This window comes from Furipterus horrens, unplaced genomic scaffold (genome assembly GCF_987537825.1).
Source record: "Furipterus horrens unplaced genomic scaffold, mFurHor1.1.pri manual_scaffold_8, whole genome shotgun sequence".
Classification (NCBI taxonomy): domain Eukaryota; kingdom Metazoa; phylum Chordata; class Mammalia; order Chiroptera; family Furipteridae; genus Furipterus; species Furipterus horrens.
The window spans coordinates 55,552,978-55,572,781 of record NW_028327178.1 but is presented as its reverse complement, the minus strand read 5'-3'; the positions used below and the strand labels follow the sequence as shown (position 1 = coordinate 55,572,781).

At 44.8% G+C, this 19,804-nt stretch overlaps 1 protein-coding gene across 5 annotated transcripts in view; it reads right to left on the bottom strand.

Moving 5' to 3' along the window:
• Positions 1-18,840, bottom strand: part of LDLRAD4 (low density lipoprotein receptor class A domain containing 4) — a 564,232-nt gene extending 545,392 nt beyond the window's left edge. For 4 of the 5 annotated variants that reach the window (XM_090285860.1, XM_090285864.1, XM_090285861.1 and 1 more), the window contains exon 1: positions 18,655-18,840. The gene's annotated coding sequence lies outside the window, so the exon portion shown is untranslated. Of the gene's footprint in view, positions 1-17,830; positions 17,963-18,654 lie in introns of those variants that run through there. The other variant, XM_090285862.1, reaches the window with a different exon arrangement.
• Positions 18,841-19,804: the final 964 nt, after the last annotated feature.

Here is a 19,804-nt window from a genome sequence, read left to right as displayed (position 1 = left end):
ATCTTGCTATGTTCACTCCACATGAACAAGCCAATGAAGTTAACAGATCGCAGTTAGCACTCTGTTATCCAATGGCAGAGGGTATATTCGAATTGGTACAGAAGACAAGTTCACTTTCTAACCACGGAAAGAAAGTATCTCGTTAGCACTGTCCGTTAGGGCAGATGCCTTCCTCAGAGGTGGAGCCATGTTAGTACAAGCTCTCCACCTAACTCACTGCTGCAACTACTTATTTAGTCCTCACTGATCATGCAAACTAATGACCCGAGCAGATCAGAAAGCACTTCATTTACCACCAAAACGATTGAATGATATCTAAGCCCTGGTTAGTGGTGTCCAAACCAAGAAAAGCCAGAAGACTCTCCAGCCTCTGTCATTATCATCAGCTTAGGATGCAGAGGCTGGTTTCCTGCCCTTGGACTAGCAGTTTCCACACACGGTTCTGGTGAGTGGGACTCAGACATAGCACTTCGGAGGTCTGTGGAGGAGGGAGCAGAAAACTGCAGAGCAAGTGTGGCAGCAGTGCAAATGACTTCCACTTGGAATGTAGGGGTCAGAACACATGGTACCCACAGCAAGGAGACAGCCGAGCATAACAGTGAAAAGCTGGGGCAGAGATTCCAAGAAGCACCAACAAACAATAGGAGTCAAAAAAATGGGGAGACAGAGAAACAACCTCCCATCAAAAGGAAAGGTAGAATCCCCAGAAAGAGTGCTAAATGAAATAGAGGGGAGCGAACTATCAGATATGGAATTCAAAACATGGATTATGGAGAAGCTGAATGAGCTCAGCGGAAACTTCAAAGAACTCCAGAAAAACTACAGGGAACTCACAGAAAATTACGTGAGCATGAAAAAGGACATAGAAGCTATCAATAAGAGCCAAGAGGAAATGAAAAATACGATCTCTGAATTGAAGAACACAGTAGAAGGAATTAAAAGCAGGCTAGAGGAAGCAGAAGATCGGATCAGCGAGCTGGAGGACAACCTACACAAAAACTCCCAGACAATGCAACAAAATGAAAAAAGACTGAACAAGACTGAAGAGGTTCTAAGACAGCTGCAGGACAACATGAAACGTAATAATATCCGTATCATAGGAATTCCAGAAGGAGAAGAAGAAGAGCAAGGGATAGAAAACCTCTTTGAAAAACTAATGACAGAAAACTTTCCTAACATGACGAGAGAAAGAGTCACGCAAGTCCAGGAAGCACAGAGGGTCCCAATGAAGATGAACCCCAACAGGCCCACTTCAAGACACATCATAATTAAAATGGCAACATTCAAAGACAAAGAGAGGATCCTAAAAGCAGCAAGAGAAAAACAACTAATAACATACAAGGGTACTCCAATAAGGCTATCATCAGATTTCTCAGCAGAAACACTACAAGCCAGAAGGGAATGGCAAAAAGTATTCCAAGCAATGAAAAACAAAGGCCTACAACCTAGAATACTATACCCAGCAAAGCTCTGATTCAAAATGGAGGGTGAAATAAGGAGCTTCCAAGACAAAAGAAGGCTAAAAGAATACATCTCCACCAAACCAGCAATGCAAGAGATGCTAAAAGGTCTGCTCTAAGAAGATAAAGAAACAGAGAGAGACAGAGAAGAACATGAGTACAAAGGGGAAAAATGACAATGAATAAGTACTTATCGGTAATAACCTTAAATGTAAATGGATTAAACGCTCCAATTAAAAGACATAGGGTAGCTGAATGGATTAGAAAGAATGACCCACATATATGCTGTCTACAGAAAAATACGTTATGCTGTCACCTATTACAGGAAACTAATGAACAACACAAACAAATGAGTAAAATTGAACCAGAGGTATGTAAACAAGGAGTAGACTAACAGTAACAAGGGGGGAGGGGGGAGGGAGAAAAGGGGGTAAGAAGGGGAAGTGTAAAATCAAAGAACATGTATAAATGACCCACAGACATGGGCAACTGAGTGGGGACTGAATGTGGGGGAAGGGAGGGGCAGGATACAGGGAAGCAAGGGGGGAAAAAAAAAAAGTGAGACAACTGTAATGGAAAAACAAACAAAAAAATTTTTTTAGTGGGGGAAAATGAAAATATGAAGAATGGAAATGCCAGTTCAGTGAATATTAGGACAAAGATTTTCCTTCACGTTGTATATTTTTCTCCCTATTTGATCTCTCCAGAGTTTGGCATTCTAAACAAGTAAGTAATGACTTAAGTTTCTTTGCATGGACCTAATAAGACCAGTTGTTAATAGAGGTTCCTTTTTCTGAACAAGCCTTTGACTGGAATGTCAAGCCTAAAGGAGACATGCTTGGGCTCATGTTGTTACCAAAAAGCCCTAAGGAACTGGGAATGACTTTCAAAGGTAATAAAAGCCCGCGAAATAAAAGGCCTGCTGCCATGGTTGGTTGTGCGGTCCACAGCAATCTCTCCAGGGAAGGAACGAAGGTTGTTTCCCTGAAAGATGGCTAGAAGGGACCTTAAGGCACAATGGAAAACCAGAAAGACTTGGAAAGGACAGGTGTGTACAGGCAAGGATGAATGCCAGGTATGTGGCCCAGCTTCTGTGCCCTGAAGAGCAGACTGAGGGCCACCCTAAATGTTCCTTGGGTAAGTTCCAGCAAAACAGAACTAAAGATCATAAGTGATCATTTGCTGCTCTTGTTATGCTTATGCAAATGAACAGGATAAATTAAAAATGGACTTAATGTAGTCCCTTTAAAGACAAGGAGAGTAATCTTAGGGAGAAAAATCAGTATTCAAGGAAAATCACAATGATCAGTGGCAGACTGTAAAGTAGGGCAGCTAACCGTCTTAAAAGTTTCTTCTCATTTAAAAAATGGTTTCACTTGAAAATTAAACCATATCTGTGATATCACCAAAGAGATTCAAGTTGCAGGCAAGTAGAATGTCAAGTGCCTTGCAACTGGATGTCTTCCCAATAAGACAGTCTTACAGATTTAGAGACTTTTTTGTTGGTTATGTTACATAAATTAACATGTGTTTTCTGTTTTCAAAGGGCATAAGCCTATGACCACATTACCTGAGTGATTGTCTGTACGCATAAGCCTCACTTAATCCTCTCTGCAGCGCTGCCTCCGGAGACTCAACAGTTTGGCTGAACTAAATGGCTGAGTTGGTGAAGAATGGGGTGGTCTGTGGGCTTCACTTTAAAACTGAATTCTCTTTTCTATCCTAATGGCTTGGACAGAAAGGGCCCAGAGGTCTGAGAGGGGGGAAACATAAACTATTTCCCTCAGCCCAAACTAAATAAAATGGGCAAAAGGGTTTTGGACAGGAGAGATGTGCCTAGCACACCTTCCTCCAAAGAAGCCCTTTTTTTTTTTTTTTTTTTTTTTTTTCTCCTAATGTGGAACATTGAAAAATTAATCCCTGCCTTTTGCCACCTAGTAGTTATGGATTGAATGATGCTTTTTAACCCTTTTTGCCAAATCTGTTGCCCCCAGAACACAACAAGGATGCCAGCCTGCTAAACCAAGCACGCCGTTGTCCGGAGACAGCCAACTGACCTGGAGTCTGCACAATCCTTCCCCATGTGGGAAGGCCACCCTCCCCTCCACACCCCCACTGTTATTAGGGATTTCTGGACCCAAGGGTAGGTAGGACGACGACCATGTCCAGCTTGAAGCAGCTAGAGGAGCTTGAGACCTTCGCCCATTGTCCTTTACAAGATTACAAAGGGTCTTAATATCTGAGAGGGAGGGATAGTTAATTTTTACGAACCAGGGGTATGGAGTTGGGGGGGATCGCTGGGGGAGGGGGGTGCTGGGGGGAGGGGAACAAGGGGGAGAAAATTGGAACTGTTGTAACAATATAATCAATAAAAAACATTAAAAAAAAAAAAAAAAAAAAAAAAAAAAGAAAAGCTGGGGCAGAGGGAGGGGAGGGCAACTGGCAAGATGTCCAGAAATCCACCAGGGACTGAGACCACAGGGCGGTACTATATAATCCCACTAGGAATGAAACCATTATGCTATAAGGGGAGACACAGAACTCACAGTAACTTGAACTCACAGCTGAGCAAACTGATACCACTACAGAAGCCAAAACCAGCTTTAGAAAAAAAGAACACAGCCCCCAAGTACACAGGGCCCACAGCAGGCAGGCGGAGGGTGCACTGGAGCACCCACCAACCGTTATAACAGGGAATACTCTAACTTTGCCAAATCTACAATGATTTTCTTAATAGAGCTCATCAGCAAACCCACCTTTAATAGTAAAAAAAGAGATAAAAGCAGGCTCCTGCATCCATCCCAGCCAGCCCTCATACTTTACTTCATTGATATCTCCATTCTGCACAATCCACCTGGAAAAGGACTACGCGGTTTGGCTGTACTTGATTTTTAGTGTTTTATCCTACTCCCAAAATTATGTCAACTGGTTGCCTGGCCAGCCAACAAGATGCAAAGTCTTGCTCCCAGCAACCTTCAGAAAATATCCTGCGATTTTACATGGACAATGGAGTATCTTTCCAATTAGGTTTTGCATATTAATCTGAATTTCGCACTCAGCTAATAGCCACATTAGAAAAGATTAAGGACTAAATTCATCAATTATACTTCTGTGTATATTTCATTAGTTAGCTGTTGTTTGAGAAGAACCTCAAAAAGTTACGATTGTTTTAAAAATAGAAGGCATTATTATGACCATGTGAAAGTGATAAATCTAGCTTCCTGGGGTGAACTTCATGGAGTATGAAATTTAAGCATTTTGTGAAATGTGAACAAATATTGACTATTAAAGAACTGTGGTAAAGACAGAGTCTCGGTGCAATAATATGGGAAAATAGAAAGTAGGTGCCCCGATAGGGCTTGTTTTTCTTCAAAGTCACGGGCTGTTAATTTGGTTTTCAGCAAAGATGGGAGGAAACACTCCACAGCAGAACGAGTCTTGCCCACCCTAATCCGAGGCCATGATGGAAAATAATAATAACAACAATAATAATCATGATAACAACAGCTAACATTTATTCAGCTCTAACCATGACAGTGCCTCCTATATGCTGATGTTCACCAAACACATATCTGCATTCCCTGCACCTTTATTCACACCCTTTCAGCAAGCCCTCCCCTTCATCTTTGCCCACTATCATCCAACACACTTGTCAAATGCCATTTTTTTCACAAATCCTGTCCTGAACCCTCTCGCCCTTCCCAGTGAGAGCCCCCTTCCTCCAACACCATATTGGGCACTGAGCTCCCTCCAACCCCACCTGCATGCTGCCTCAGGGACTATCACAGATGTGTGTCTGACACTCAAAACGCTGGCTGTGAAGGCAGAAGAACCAGCCTCTACTTATCTCTGTAGCCCCCAGAGCCCCCCTCAACATATTAATTAAACTTCGCCATTCTTATAGATGGGTGTGACTCCTAAAACTGTGCCCCTGCTCACAGCATGATTAAATAATCTCAACTTCTTGACAGTTTTTTCTCTGGGTCAATAAAGCAATCCTGTTACCATTTCATATTACCTAAACCAGAGCAACAAATCCCTCCCACACCGTGTCAGAATTCACCCTAGCCAGGCCCCAAAAGCCTGGGAACTTGGTAAAAGGAGCCTGAGAAAGTCAGGGCAGCAAAGTGGCAAAATACAGTACATGGATTTTGGGTTGGTGGCATTTAAACACTAACAAATAATTCAGGATTTTCTTCACCGTGCTCATCCCCGGGGTGAGAGCAGTTAAAAGTTCTAAATTTCAGGAACTATATGCATCCCTTAGACTAGTAGTTCTCAAACGTCTTAATGCTGCGACCCTTTAATACAGTTCCTCATGTTGTGGTGACCCCCAACCATAACTAAAGGATAGTGATTAATCACAAAAACTATATGTAATTATATATGTGTTTTCCAATGGTCTTAGGCAACCCCTGTGAAAGGGTTGTTTGACCCCCAAAGGGGTCGCGACCACAGGTTGAGAACCACTGCCTTAGATCTACAAAATAATCAGCTTCCTCCTCACCATTAGGGCTGCTCTCTCTCACCCCTGTTCTGAACACGTATCCCCACTGCCCACCAGTGGTCCCCCAATTTTTTTAAGCATATATTCCTGTGAGCAAAAAGTGTGAGCACACATACATGGGTTGTGTATATTTATGTATTTATAAATTACATACATATATTACAGTAATGGTGCCGTGTACACATTATACACAAAAGTTTAAAGCTCTAGAATTTGCCTTCTAAACCTCAGTGCACACAGCAATCTGGAAGTCACCAACAAAGAACACTCTCCCTGCTTGTCCACCTGGCAAATCTTTCCCTGAAGTCTCTCTTGATGACCAGAGTAGACCAGGAAGTCACCCAGCTCCCCAGCCCTTTAGACCTCCCCAATGAGGCCATCACCCTGGGCAGCAATTATGGGCAGACAGAGCCAGTTGTTTGGACATCAGTGCTCCATAAGAATGTAGAGCAGAGGAAAAGGGAAGGGAAGGAACGAGAGAAGCCTTCAGAGCTCACCACCCTTTAGGTCCAGTGGGCCGTATTCTCCATGTACAAAGCCTTTCCTGACTAATAGTTTAAATAGTGTTTCCCAACTCTTAGCCAGAGACTTGATTATAAACTGCCTGCTCTTATTTTATGGCTGCTTCCTGTACACAGTTTATCTTCTCTTTGAGTCCCCAAGTTTCCACAGAGCAGAAGTTGTGTCTCTATACCACAAAGATGGGCAGCGCTTCACAAATACTTACTTGACTTAAAAAGAGCTGTAATTTATTGAGTATTCACTATGACAGTTCACTGTACCTCTCCCAGCTGGTGTGCATACATATTATCTTATTTAATCCTCTTCAAAACTTCAGAGGTGGACAAATAGTTGTTTTAGAGAATGGCAAACTGACCTTCGAAAGTCAAACAGCCTCCCAGGGGCATGGCTGGACAACAATCCAGAAGACAAAACCAGGAGTGGCGGGGGCGGGGGGGTGGGGGGTGCCTTATGGCAAAACCTTCCTCAAACCCAGGAGACAACACATCTGCTCAGATCCTTCCACACACTCTGTGGACAGCAACTTGCTGCAAGTGGCTGCCTCTCAGGCCTGAGGCCTCCTCAGGTGGGTTCAGTGGAGACAGCCTGCTCCATGGTAGATCCCAGAATGGGAGCCATTCTCTTAGGCATATAAATGTGCCCAGATTTTTTAAATCAAATATATAAACCAGGTTATAGTAGTAAAATAGTAAGGATTCACATTACAAAGTAGTGCAGTAAGAGTTCCCTTAAATAACAAATGCTTCCACTCCATTTAGTATCCAACTTTATTTATCAGAAAACAAATATCACGATTTCTCTGCACTACATCTACTACATAATTATGTACTTATAACTGTATGTACACAATATCTGTTTATTATTTTTACATTACTCTTCAGAGGAAAAAAATTTTAATCCCAGGATCTCTAGTTTAGAAGTAAAAGATTTTTAATCTTATATTTAAGCAACAATAGAATAAAAAATTCAGTTCTGTAAGGATACAATACTTATCTTAATAGTCGAAGTAGCAGAGAAACAAATGTTCAATCAGGTCATTCAACTGCAAACATTACCACTACCCTTGAAATTATGCACACATTATGTCCAAAAAGGCCCTCTTTCCCTACTAGAAAAGCATTTTGCCATTTATTTTATCATTCTACTGAAGGAGCAAGCCAAATTCAGAAAAATCAAATTAAACATCAGTCTGTCAGTGTTACATACACCAGCCAACAGTAAACAGGGGGAAAGGACACAAGGTATATTTCTCAATCACCCGAAGTGCACTGAGCAATGTTCCAGAAACCTATTTGATAACATCATTAGCATGTAACTCCCTTGGGAACCTCCTATCCAGTCCAGCAAGGGACCCTGCACAGGCTGCTCCCATGAAAATACTGCCCAACCTCTGCTAGTCAGACCACCTGCATGGCCACCAGCTGGCCCTCCCACCCACTGTTGATCCTCTGCACACTCCATCTCAAGTCCTTGGCACCCTTGGCACCACCAGCCATGGAGAAGGTGGGTTTGCACCTGGAATTCAGTGTGTGGTAGACTGTATAATCAGGAGGGGAGAGATGTGGGCCAAGGGACAACTGCCCAAGCAGAGCTCCCCACCATCTGTGCTTCGAGTTCAGGGACTCACTCACCTGAGCACAGAGGAGAGAACAGGGCCCCAGAGACCATGCACACTGCTCACCAGGCCATAGCACGGATGGTGCACACTCCCAGCACGCACCTCATAACACCCACACCTGCTGAACAAATGGATGCATGAAGCTGCATGTGAATAGAACAAGCTAATCAGGACTAGCCCCAAAGATGGGGGTGTTATGTCTTGCTCCTTCCAACCAGCATTGTAAATGGACTCCCCTCCAACCAATTCCAACCTTTCAACTGAAAAGGCTGCCTGTGAAGAACACAAAACTAACATACCTTTAGATAATGGCAACCTACTAGAGAGCTTTCTTTTCTCTCAAGCTTCAGAAGCAACTAGCTTAGGAGGCCAGACACTGTTAATAACTGCATGTGACCCTGAAAGGGCTCGGGCCTTGGCTGGAACCAGAAAACTCTGCCAAATTTGTAGAGGATTAAGAGTAAAGTAAAGGCAGCAGATGGCACCAACATTAAGGGCTGAACATCAACCAACCTTCTAGTGAAACAATAGGAGAATGAATTTCATGTCACCATCCTTGGGTACAAGGCTAGGGAAAAGTCTAATTTCAAAAAGTGGACATTCAAAATGGCGATAAGTGAATGAATAAGATGTCACACAGCTTTTTAAGTGGCTGGTTGCTGAATCCACTCCTTCTCCTAGCCCTCATTCCTCCATCATGAGTCCAAGACACCCCTATGAGGAAGGGTTAGGATGGTGGGAAAATACCTGGTGCAGTCCTTGGCCATAAAATCCTATAAGTGTATTTACAAATACATCATTAGACTGTTTTGTCCTTAACCTACCTGAAAAGAATTTAATTTAAATTTAAAATACCAAAGAGGTCTTATCCCTCCTGATGAGATCATCTACTATAACATTACTGCATTTGCCCATAAAAAAGATCTAGCAAAGAACAAAACTCTTTTCACCTGTGACCCAGATGATTTAAATTAAAAAAAAAAAATTGAAAGGAAAATTTAATCATAGCATTTTACTGCCAAATTTGCAAAGGCTTGTTTTCATAATAATCAGCACTGGCGAGGGTGCAGTCATCTTCATATCTATAGTATAAAGGGTGCCATTTTTAAAGTATATTTTATTGATTATGCTGTTACAATTGTCCCAATTTCTTCTCCCTTTGCTCCCCACCACCCAGTACGCCTTTTCAATCCAGCAGTCACACCCCCCTCAGTTCATGTCCACAGGTCGTGCATATATGTTCTTTGGCTTCATCCTTTACTATATTATACTTAACATTTCCCTGTCTATTTTGTACCTACCAATTATGTTTCTTAATTCTTGCACCATTTCCCCGTTTCCCTCCATTCCACCCCTCCCAATGATCCCCATACCTATGATTCTGTTCCTATTCTGGTTGTTTGCTTAGTTTGCTTCTGTTTTTATTTTTTAGATTGTGTTCTTGATAGTTGTGAGTTTGTTGTCATTCTAATGTTCACAGTTTAGATCTTCTTTTTCTTAAATAAGTCCCTTTAGCATTTTATGTAATAATGGCTTGGTGATGATGAACTCCTTTATCTCTGCCTTGTCTGGGAAGCACTTCATATGTCCTTCTATTCTAAATGATAGTTTTGCTGGATAGAGTAGTCTTGGTTGTAGGTTCTTTGTTTTTCATCACTTTGAATACTTCTTGCCAGTCTGTTCTTGCCTGCAAAGTTTCTATTGAGAAATCAGCTAAAAATCTATAGGCACCCCTTTGTAGGTAACTCTCTTCTTTCTCTTGCTGCTTTTAAGATTCTCACTTTACCTTTAACCTTTAGCATTTTAATTATGATGTATCTTGGTGTGGTCCTCTTTGGGTCTAGCTTGTTTGGGACTCTCTGTGCTTCCTGTACTTGTATGTCTATTTCCTTTGACAAATGAGGGAAGTTTTCTTTCATCATTTTTTCACGTAAGTTTTCTATTTCTTGCTCTTCCTCTTCTCCTTTAGCATCCTATGACTCAAATGTTGGCACATTTAAAGTTATCCCAGAGGTTTGTTTCTAAGCCACTTCTCGTTTTTTGTTTTTTGTTTTAATTCTTGTTTCCTCCTTATGTACTGGCTATTTCTTCCTTATGTTCCAAATCATTGATTTGAACGCCAGCTTCCTTTCCTTCACTACTGGTTTTGTGTGAATTTTCCTTCGTTTCACTTAGCATAGCCTTCATTTCTTCCCTTATGTCTTTGTCATACTTAATCTTGTCTTTCAATTCTGTGAGCATCATTAACACCAGTGTTTTGAACTCTGCATCTGTTAGGTTGGCTATCTCCTCGTCACCCAGTTCTCCCACTGGAACCTTGATCTGCTCCCTCTTTTGGCCCATACTTCTCTGACTCCTCAACTTCACAGCCTCTTGTGTTTGCCTCTGCATCTTAGGTAGAGCTATCATGCCTGTTATATTGTAAGGGGCAGAGCCTTAGGTATTCATCAGTAGGGGGCAATCCATTTCACCACTCTGTGGCGCTATATGTTGGGGATGGGTCTGACAGGGAACAACACTGCTTGCTCAACATTTGCCCCTTTTCCAGACACCTCTTGCACTTCCCGTATGTGACTGGCACCCCTCTTGCTGTTGCTTGGTGATGCTTCCCAGAGTGGGTGGGTTTGCAGACTTTCTAGGACTGTGGGGGCCCTCTAAGTGGACTCTGCTGAGAGACCAGCAGTTTCTTCCCCCACTCCAACCCCCACCGGTTTTCACAGTTAGAAGCGATGTGGCTTTATTTTCCCTGGTGCTGGAATGATGAGCTGTGTGGTCTGGTCTGGGATCGCTCCCCAGGTTTCCCTCCCTATTTTTAAAATGTATAAGTGCGCTTTCCGCTGCCAGCCATAGCCACTGCCCCACCACAGTCACCATATAGTGTCTTCTATTCCTGGCTCCACCTCTCCTGCCTTTCTAGCTGAGTATTTCTTCTTTATTTTTTTGTTTCTTGGACTTCCATGTATTTTGATTTTCTGGTACTCCTGGTTGTTTTTTCAGTTTTGAGGTAGTTGCAATTCCTTCTTAGTTGTGGAGGGAAATGCAGCATGTCTACCTATGCCTCCATCTTAACCAGATATCCATTATTTCTAAAAAGGAATCTGGTAGTACTTTTGGAGAAACTGCTAAATGTTCTTAGACCTACCAACTTCCCTCTTAGGAATATGTCCAAAGGATATCATCAAAAGTTCAATGTAGTATTATTTATAATAGAAAAACCTGGTAACAGCTTCAACGTCCCAAAACAGGTTTCTGAAAATAACAATATTACTATAGAGTAAGATATTATAATCATCAGAAGTGACATTTTTAGAGAACATTTAAATTACATGAAAAAAATTTTTATGACAAAATGCCAAATTTTTAAAAAGTATGTAACTTCTTTACATGATGTTATAATTAATCAATAAATACACCTGGAAAGAACCTACTAAACTGTTAACAGAAGTTATCTCTAAAGGTAGTAAACCATAGGTAATTTCGGTCATTTTATTTTCCTCTTTGTTTCATATTTTCTTAATTGTCTTCAATAAGTATGTAACCAGGGACAAAAGGATTTCAGAGACAGGACTGGTGACACTGGGTTCAACCAGGCCTGAAAGACTCCATGGAATGAAGTCAGGTTTGGTAGAGAATGCAAAGCACTGGACTAGCAGCATGCACAGGGGCCCCAACATCTGTCCCTGACTGGTTGTATTCACATTTGCTCTACAGTAGGTATGGGAGTGGCCAATCCAAGAAAGACTTTACCTTGGGAGCTGACAACTAAGATGCAGTCTGGGGCATGCCACATAAAAAATGTGGATGCTCAGTGCTGTGGAGATGGGGAGGACAGAGCACAGACCAGAAAAGGAACTTCCAGAGGCCTGCCTCACCTCAACCACAAAGACGAGAGCACCAGTCCAACTTCATCCCAGGGGACCGTAAGGCTCAAATGTGATAAAGTCTCAGTAATAGATATTTATACAAAGGACAGCACCATCCCAGACACCTGGAGAAACTCAGAGGCTATGAGAGGTTCTACCTGGTTCCAGCCCTACTGCCACAGGAAGATCTGCAAAGAACTGAAAAGCTGTCCTGCAAGACCCAAATAAATTTGCATTTCCTAGGAACTCACTCTAGGTTCCATAATCTCAAACACTTAGGTTCCAAGATGGACAATAATATTTCATAAGAAGTACATGTTGATATGTGTGGTTGATTTATCTATGCCTCCCATGGGGCAAAACAGACTTTTAAAGATGATTATTTTGTCATTTTCTTTCCAAATGTGAGAAGCAAAGGGAAACAAAAATGGTAGTTTCTAAGTACTGGGACAAGCCAGATCCTTCTGAGTAAACAGACAACTGTGGAGGGCCTCATCCATTCCAAACTCACCCACAGAGCCATAGGCTGGATTGACCAATCAGAAAACAGATCCTGATGCTCTGACACCCAGAAAAGACTAACAGAAGTGGTTTGCAAGGAACACTACAGAATACTACCTTTCTTTCAAGGAACTGGAGGCTCAGTGTGGCAAAACAAAGTCACCAAGGTCCAATGATCGAAACTGAGGCTTCTGCCACAGGCATAATAGGCACAGAAAGCAGAAGTTAGGAATAAGAATGGGGAAGGAAAGTAAGGGGAGTATAAATCAGAGCCACAGCCAATGCAGGAAGACAGGAGCTTCCTGGCTGGATAAGACTCACTGAGAATTATGTGAGAACAAGGAGAGAAAAGGCACTGTCCCCCTCCACCCAGTTGGTCCCTGAGGAAGAACTTCTAACCTCAGGCAACTTCAGAGCCAAAGCCCAGATCCCAGAGACTCCCTGAGCGAGGTCAGACTCTACCCTTTACTTACAAGAGGTGTGACTTTGGGCAATTTTAGGGCTTCCTATTGCCTTCCAACAAACTGGGAGTGGTACAGTACCTAAGTCATAAGGCTACTGTGAGGATTAAAATCAGTTAATACTCGTGCAGCCCCAAGAACAGCCTGGCACATAGTCAGTGACATGCAAGTGTTTGGAACCACTGCTAGTATTCTCTGACCAAGTGCCCTGATGGAGGGGGGCCAGCCAAAGATCCAGGAGCCCTTCTGAAAGCAGCCTAGATGCAAGCTGCCTTCCAGAAGCAGTGAGATTTTACTACGGAAATTCCCTCCCCAGCTTGTGAGACCACCAACAATGAAAATAATCCCTGGCCGTGCCTCCACCAGAAGCCAGGGAACCAGCCCATTTCTGGAAAATGTGGCCCTGCACAGGAACCAAAAAGGGATGGCCTTTCTGCAAACCCCAGAAGCAAGGAGTCCATACACTTATATAGAAGGTCCTTGCCACGCCTCTCGTGAAAGTATGGCTGGCCAAGGGTGGATGGAATAGATCACTTTTGAAAACTGGATAAAACAATCTTACTTTGAAAAGGAATTCTAGATCCATTTAGGCATCATGTGGATGAAGGCACACAGATGTTGCTCACACCCACCCGGTTCCTGATCTTAAGGTCACTGGAGTAGTCCAGGCCCTACATCCTGTCTGCAAAGAGAAGAGCAAGTCATTTGGCAGGGGCCCAATTTAGGAGGTAGCTTTGTAATATGAGCAGTGTGTCCGCTAACAACTAGAGCAAGACCATTAAGTTCATTACACCTGTCACTCTGCCAGCTGACCATCCAAATTACCAGAGATGAAAGTACATTATGCCCAAGGAGTGCCACACAGCCCCCTCCCAAGGCAGTACCACACTTATCTCAGACAATTTGCTCTCAGTGTCTGCACCTGCAGAAAGAATGCAACCATAAACAGCTTGAAACTTGGCTCTGAGAAATCTTAGGGCCTGAGCAGGTCCATATAAGAACAAAGTTTAGTTTCTTGGAGCAGGTCCCTGAGAGGAAGACTAGGTGCCAGGTCCCCTGATGAGGAAGAAGGCAGGGTCTGAGAAGGGGGAGGGGCAAAGCAAAGGGGACAAAATCAGCAGCAAAACTAAGGACACAGAGCTGCTACGTGGATTCTGCTGCCCTGAACTGCCAAATACAAAAGCGAGAGACACATACCCTTTTTGCTTCCAAACCCTGTAACAGAACTGTAGGCGTTAGGCAGAGGTCTTCCCTGCAGCTGCACGGAAAACAGGCTCCCTGGGTGCGCACCGCCGCCCACAGGCTGCAGAGTGCATGTGCAGTGCAGCGTGTTGCAGACAGCGGTAATTTATTTATCCCTGTCATGTAACATTAGCAATCTGTCTGGAGCTTGGCAAGCACCAACTTGCACTGTCACATAAACTCTCTGACAAACTTAAAGTTTCATAAATGCTTCTCTTCTCCAGCACACAATAAAGCACCATTTTTAAAAAGCTATCTCCTTTTCGGTTCCTTTCTTCCTCTTGGTGAAAAAAAAAAAAAAGGAAGGAAAAGAAAGAAAGCCAATAACTAAAGAACCCAGGCAAACAGAAATGATCCCTCAGCAGGATTCTTAACCTTCAAAGTCTCAACATTTTTCCAATGCCAAACAAATGAGTAAATAAATGGATGGGGGAGGGGCTGTGGTGGGGTCAATTGTGAGGGGGGTACAGAGCAAAATCTGAAAAACAAAAGTACAGTCATTAAAAATTAATAAAGGGTGTGGACATCAGCTCCCCACCCCCTTCTGCTCATGGGGATCTAAGCCAGACATTCTGCATCCTCATTAAGTGGTGTCTGGCAGGCTGCCGGAGTTTTAGTGGGTTCTGGGAATGCCAATATATTAACCAGAGGACTTTTTGCATACCCTTTAGAGTTTTTATTCTAGAAAAGTCAACCATTTGGCACTGTGTAGCCTTATTTTTGCCCAGGAAAGCTCTCAGCTGCCAATCAAGGGAGAAATTATAGCTATGTTCTTCGTAATTTCCAAGACCTATCTGGAAAACAAGCTTGATGGAAAGAAAAGTCCTCACAAAAAAACAGCTGAAAAGGCCAAAATACCATTTTTAGTGGGAATTCAAAGAAAAGCAACCGATACTTAAATCACATAGATATGAGACAACACAGACATTATTTTCAAGTCCTCCTATGATAGAAAAAAAAAAACAATTATTAATTGGAAATATAAACCCAATATTTCTACAGCAATTAAAAGTACAGGCACTTGGCTGTTTCCTTTAGCTGTTTAACAATGAAGCAAATAATACCACAAAAAAAAAATCTCCCTAAAAAGACGTAGGTCGTGTGGCCTAAATGTTTAAATAGTAAACAGAAGCTTTACATTCCTATTTTAAAACTTAAGATTCACCTTCCATGCACGCTCATAATATAGGTCAAGGTATAATTCTAGACTAACAAATCCCACGTAGGCAGAAAGTCACTTTGACATCAGATAATAATGGCTTCCAAGTGAGTTTTCTGAGACCTAAAAAAAAAGGAAGGAAGGGATGGAAGAAGGAAGGGAGGAGGAGAAAGAAGCGAGGAAAGGGCAATTTGGGATCACGTAGCTATTTTGCCACTGAGTTCATATTTAATAGCCATGTGTCTAAGAAAAGTATATTAAATATTTCTAAAAATTTTCCAGGTTAACATGTAATGATCTTTCACAAGTATAGCTCCCTGAGTTTTCTTTCTTCTCTATTAATTCCCATCCAGAAAGGACAGACACATCGTAGAGACTCCATAAGCCTCGATTCAGAAGAAAGATGAGAAGAAACATGGCGAGGGCTACCAGAAAGGTCTAACCAGTCACAGTTGCAAGCGTCCCTGCCCTGAGTCCTGAGAGTGCTTGGATCTTACATGGTGACACAGAGCAATCACCTAGGGCCCGGACCATAGGGTGACTAAATGCTGGACTGACTGCATGCTGGGCGAGTGCAAAAGGATTGAGACAGAGCTTAGTAGTCTCTATTTGACAGCAGGCCAGAAACTACCTTCAGAGAGCAAAAGTCGTTCTCACTCTCTATATTCCTCTGTCTGGCTGGGAGTTGCCCCTCCAAAGGCCCAGATAAAAAAGTGTCCTATTAGCTGCAAGGCTGCTCTGCTAGGCTGCTCTGCTAGGCTGCTAAGTCAAGCAAGACCACACAGCACAGTCCCAAATTGTAAACACCTCTGCAGATGGGTCCTTGCTTTCAGTGCACTAGACAAAAATACTGTTCTTAGAACACTGTCAGCAGTTGGGGGGAAATAAATATTTGTCTATATATGTATATATATTCAGGAGGGTGGATTTTGAATGCAACAAATTGGCACAAAATCCCTTAATAAAAGTTGGCACTGGCTGGTTTCCTCTGCTGGATTGTGGTCATGCAAACCAAGCCCCTAAGAGAATTCAAAAGACAGGCCCAAAATCCTACTGGGATAGTCTTCTCCATCATAGAACTGTGGTAAATGAGGGAAAATTCTTCCAAGGGCAATAGCAGAATGTTAGAAAATCACAGGAGCATTTTAAAACAAGGGCTAGATGTAGCTACAACTCCACTACAACAAGTAATCCCTTACTGACATTTACAGTCTAGCACCTAATTCTTAATAGTGTGTTCAAATGTCAATAGTAACGTGAAGCTCTCAAAAGAATTAAGCTTCCAAAGATCATGAAGAATTTACCCCCTGCTTTGCAAGGACCATCAAATAACATTCAAGGGTTGATAGGAAACCAAGTATTATAATTCAATAAATGTACATGGATAATATTCTGATCTACTCATTTGTCAGTTGTAACGACTCAAATTTGACATTACGACCCTTTACTGAACATAAAGAATATGTTCCAAGAGAATTCTGCAGAGTACAAATGCAGATGATGTACTGATGACAATAAAGTCAATATAAATAGTAGAAAAGACTAATACTCATATGCAAAATACAGAACATGACTTGATGCAATGGCAGCTTCTCAGTGCAGACTCTATAGAATTTTTCCCATAATTCAGTACTCAGTCCTGAAGCTCCAGAGAAGATACAAACAGTAGAATACCTTTCTTTGCTAGCCAAACAAGAGGAAAGGGCCATTTTAAAGGGTCATTTCCCAGCCCAAGTCCCTAGGTAAAGCACCAACCTCCATGACAGCCAAAGCCCATATATTTTTAAGAACTAAGGCTGTTCACCATCTCTACCCACCTCCACTGCAACAAACCTATTAACAGTAGTTCTCTAAATCAACACTCTGTACAGCTTATCTCACTTCACATGCCACAATGCCCTGCACACAGCAGGTCATCAATAAATATCAAAACGGTAATTGACATTGAAAGCAGCACTGAACTCTTAAGTGAAAGGGTCCAGGGACAAGTTGCCAAAATAATAAGAAAGAGAAGGAAATAGATGGGGAACAGAGGAAGAGAAAAGAAGCAAATCAAAATTATCCAATTCTAGCTAATTAAAAGACTAAGAAAAATAAAAATCAAGCTAGTTTTTGTGGGCATTGCCACGCATCAATCATTCCTATGCCTGGGTAGGAGGAGCAAGGAAGCCCTACTTGCTTTAAAGAAGTTTCTTAGTCCTGACGGAGCAACGCGGTGCCCTATAGCAAACCCCTGAAACTGGGCACTGGCCCATGTGCCTTCTCCAGGTGCCACACACCCACCAAAAGTCCATGTCGTCCTCCTCAAAAATCTCTGCCTCATTGGCAGAGATTTTCCAATTAAAAAAAAAAAAAAAGTTTAAAAACAAGCAAATGCCCTTGTAGCAAATTACCCTGAACAGACCCCACTGTCTTCCAGCAGCGTACTTACAGGGCGCGCTCCCAACCCCACCCAAGGGCGGCCCAACAGGCGAGGGTCCCGAGGAAGCCTCCTCACCGGTACGCTGGCTGAACCCACAACAAAGGCAAGCGTGGGACCCGGGCTGGGTGATCGTCGCTTCCTGTTTATTCCACTGTGAGGGTCAAAGAGAAATTCAACACACGCTTGCTTTCTCCAGAGCTCGGAGACCCAGCCTAAGTGTAACAGCCGCCGCCCGAGACAATCGACTTCCCAGCCAATGCAGGGAGCTCCGGGCGCCCCGCGATCGACGTCAACACGCGGGGAACCCGGGCAGACGCCGGGTGAGACAGATCCTAAGGTTTTCAGCGGGTGGGGGGCTGCGGGACGCCAGGCTACAGCACTGCCTGCTTCCGCCCCCTTTCCTTTCCGCGCACTCCCCGTCAAGGTCCTGCACAATCTTCCCGACTCCCTCTGACCCCCAGTAACCTGACTGAAGAGCCCAAGGGAGCGAAGACCTCAGTTTGAGCAACCACCCCCACGTTCACCCCGGCCGCCTGGTGGTGCAGAATTAAGTTCCTCAAACGCAGGACAACCCACTTCGGGGCACCGGGAAAGAGAAAACGGGGCGGGGGCCGGCAGTGTACCTCCATCAAACCACACCCGCAAAGGCGGCGGAGTTGCTCTCCACCGGAGGCACTCCCACCCATGGTGCCCACTGGAGACACTCTCTCACAGACCTCTCGCACTCGTCTCTTAAGGCGCTCGCCGAAGCGGGGGGGGCTCACGAACGTCCAGTTCCCTCAGCGTCCAGTCCCCCACGCCCCTACCACCCTGCGCCCCGCCCCCGCCCTGGTCCTCAGCGTGGTGCCGAACTTGGGCCACACGCATTACCACAGCCGCCACCTCAAGTCCCCACTCACCTGCGGCTGCTCCTCCGGATAGGAGACTGGGGACCGCCCGCAGTGCGGCTCACGGGGCCACCAGGCCCTGCCGGCCGCTGGGGTGGGGCGCAGGGTGCAGGGCCGCCGCAGCGGGGATCTCAGCACCCCAGATCTCTGTAAGGGCTGGGACCTTACACTGGGCCTCCCCCGCGTTTCTCGCCCCCCCCCCTTTCACTTTCCCAGTGACTCGCAGCTTGTCTGGCGGAGGCGGCAGCGGCGGCTCCTCCCCGGCTCACAGGGGATCCCTGGCTGGCCACGGTGGCGCGCGGAGCGGGCAGGGCTAGCCGCACTCGCCTGCCTGTCCCGCCCCAGCCCGGCCGGCAGCCTCCGGGCAGGAGTAGAAGGGAGACAGCGCTACAGCCGCAGAGGGATCTGTCCCGCCTCCCGTCGCCTTAGGGGGAAGTCTCCCGCCTCCTGCCCCTGCCGCCGTCTGTCTCCTGCTGTAACTGTGCTCCCCGAGGCTGTGTCTGTCTCCAACTCCTTGTCTCTCCTCCCTCCCCATCCCCCTCCGCTGTGGGGACCCGGCGTGTGGCCAGGCCGCCGGGGGCTGCGGTGCTGGCAGTGCTGGCGAGGGTGGGCCGACCCTGACCCCGCGCACACAGGCCGCAACAACTTCTACAGGCTGTGGGCATGGAGCTGGGAGTGTGCAAGCGCCAAGGCCGCGGGACCCCAGGGCTCCGCGGGGCCGACCGGCTGCGCACGCGGCAGTGTCTCGGGCCTCGTGTGGCGCGCGCCCACCGCCGGCCGGACGGAAAACTCCAAGTGCAGAGACATTGCAGGCTGTGGCGCCTGGAAGAGCCAGCTCGCGGATGCCAGCTAGGGACTGTCTTGAGAAGGCGGGCCTGCTTCTTCAGTGCACCAGTTACCTAAGGCAGTGTCCCTCCAGGCACCAGCCCCGAGCTGCACAGTACAGCTTAGGGGTGGGATGAGTGAATCCTCGGTGAGCCAGCCCCGTGGGGCTCCTCCTGACCCCACGTAGCCACGCCTTTAGGAACCCCTCCTTTTATAAGGGAAATGGCTTCAGACTGAAGTTCCGTTGGATTCTTCTCACTACAATTCTTGAAGGACCAACATCTCTCCTCTTCTGAAAGCCGTTTAGAACTTGAACTCCACTTGAGTGCAAGCAGCA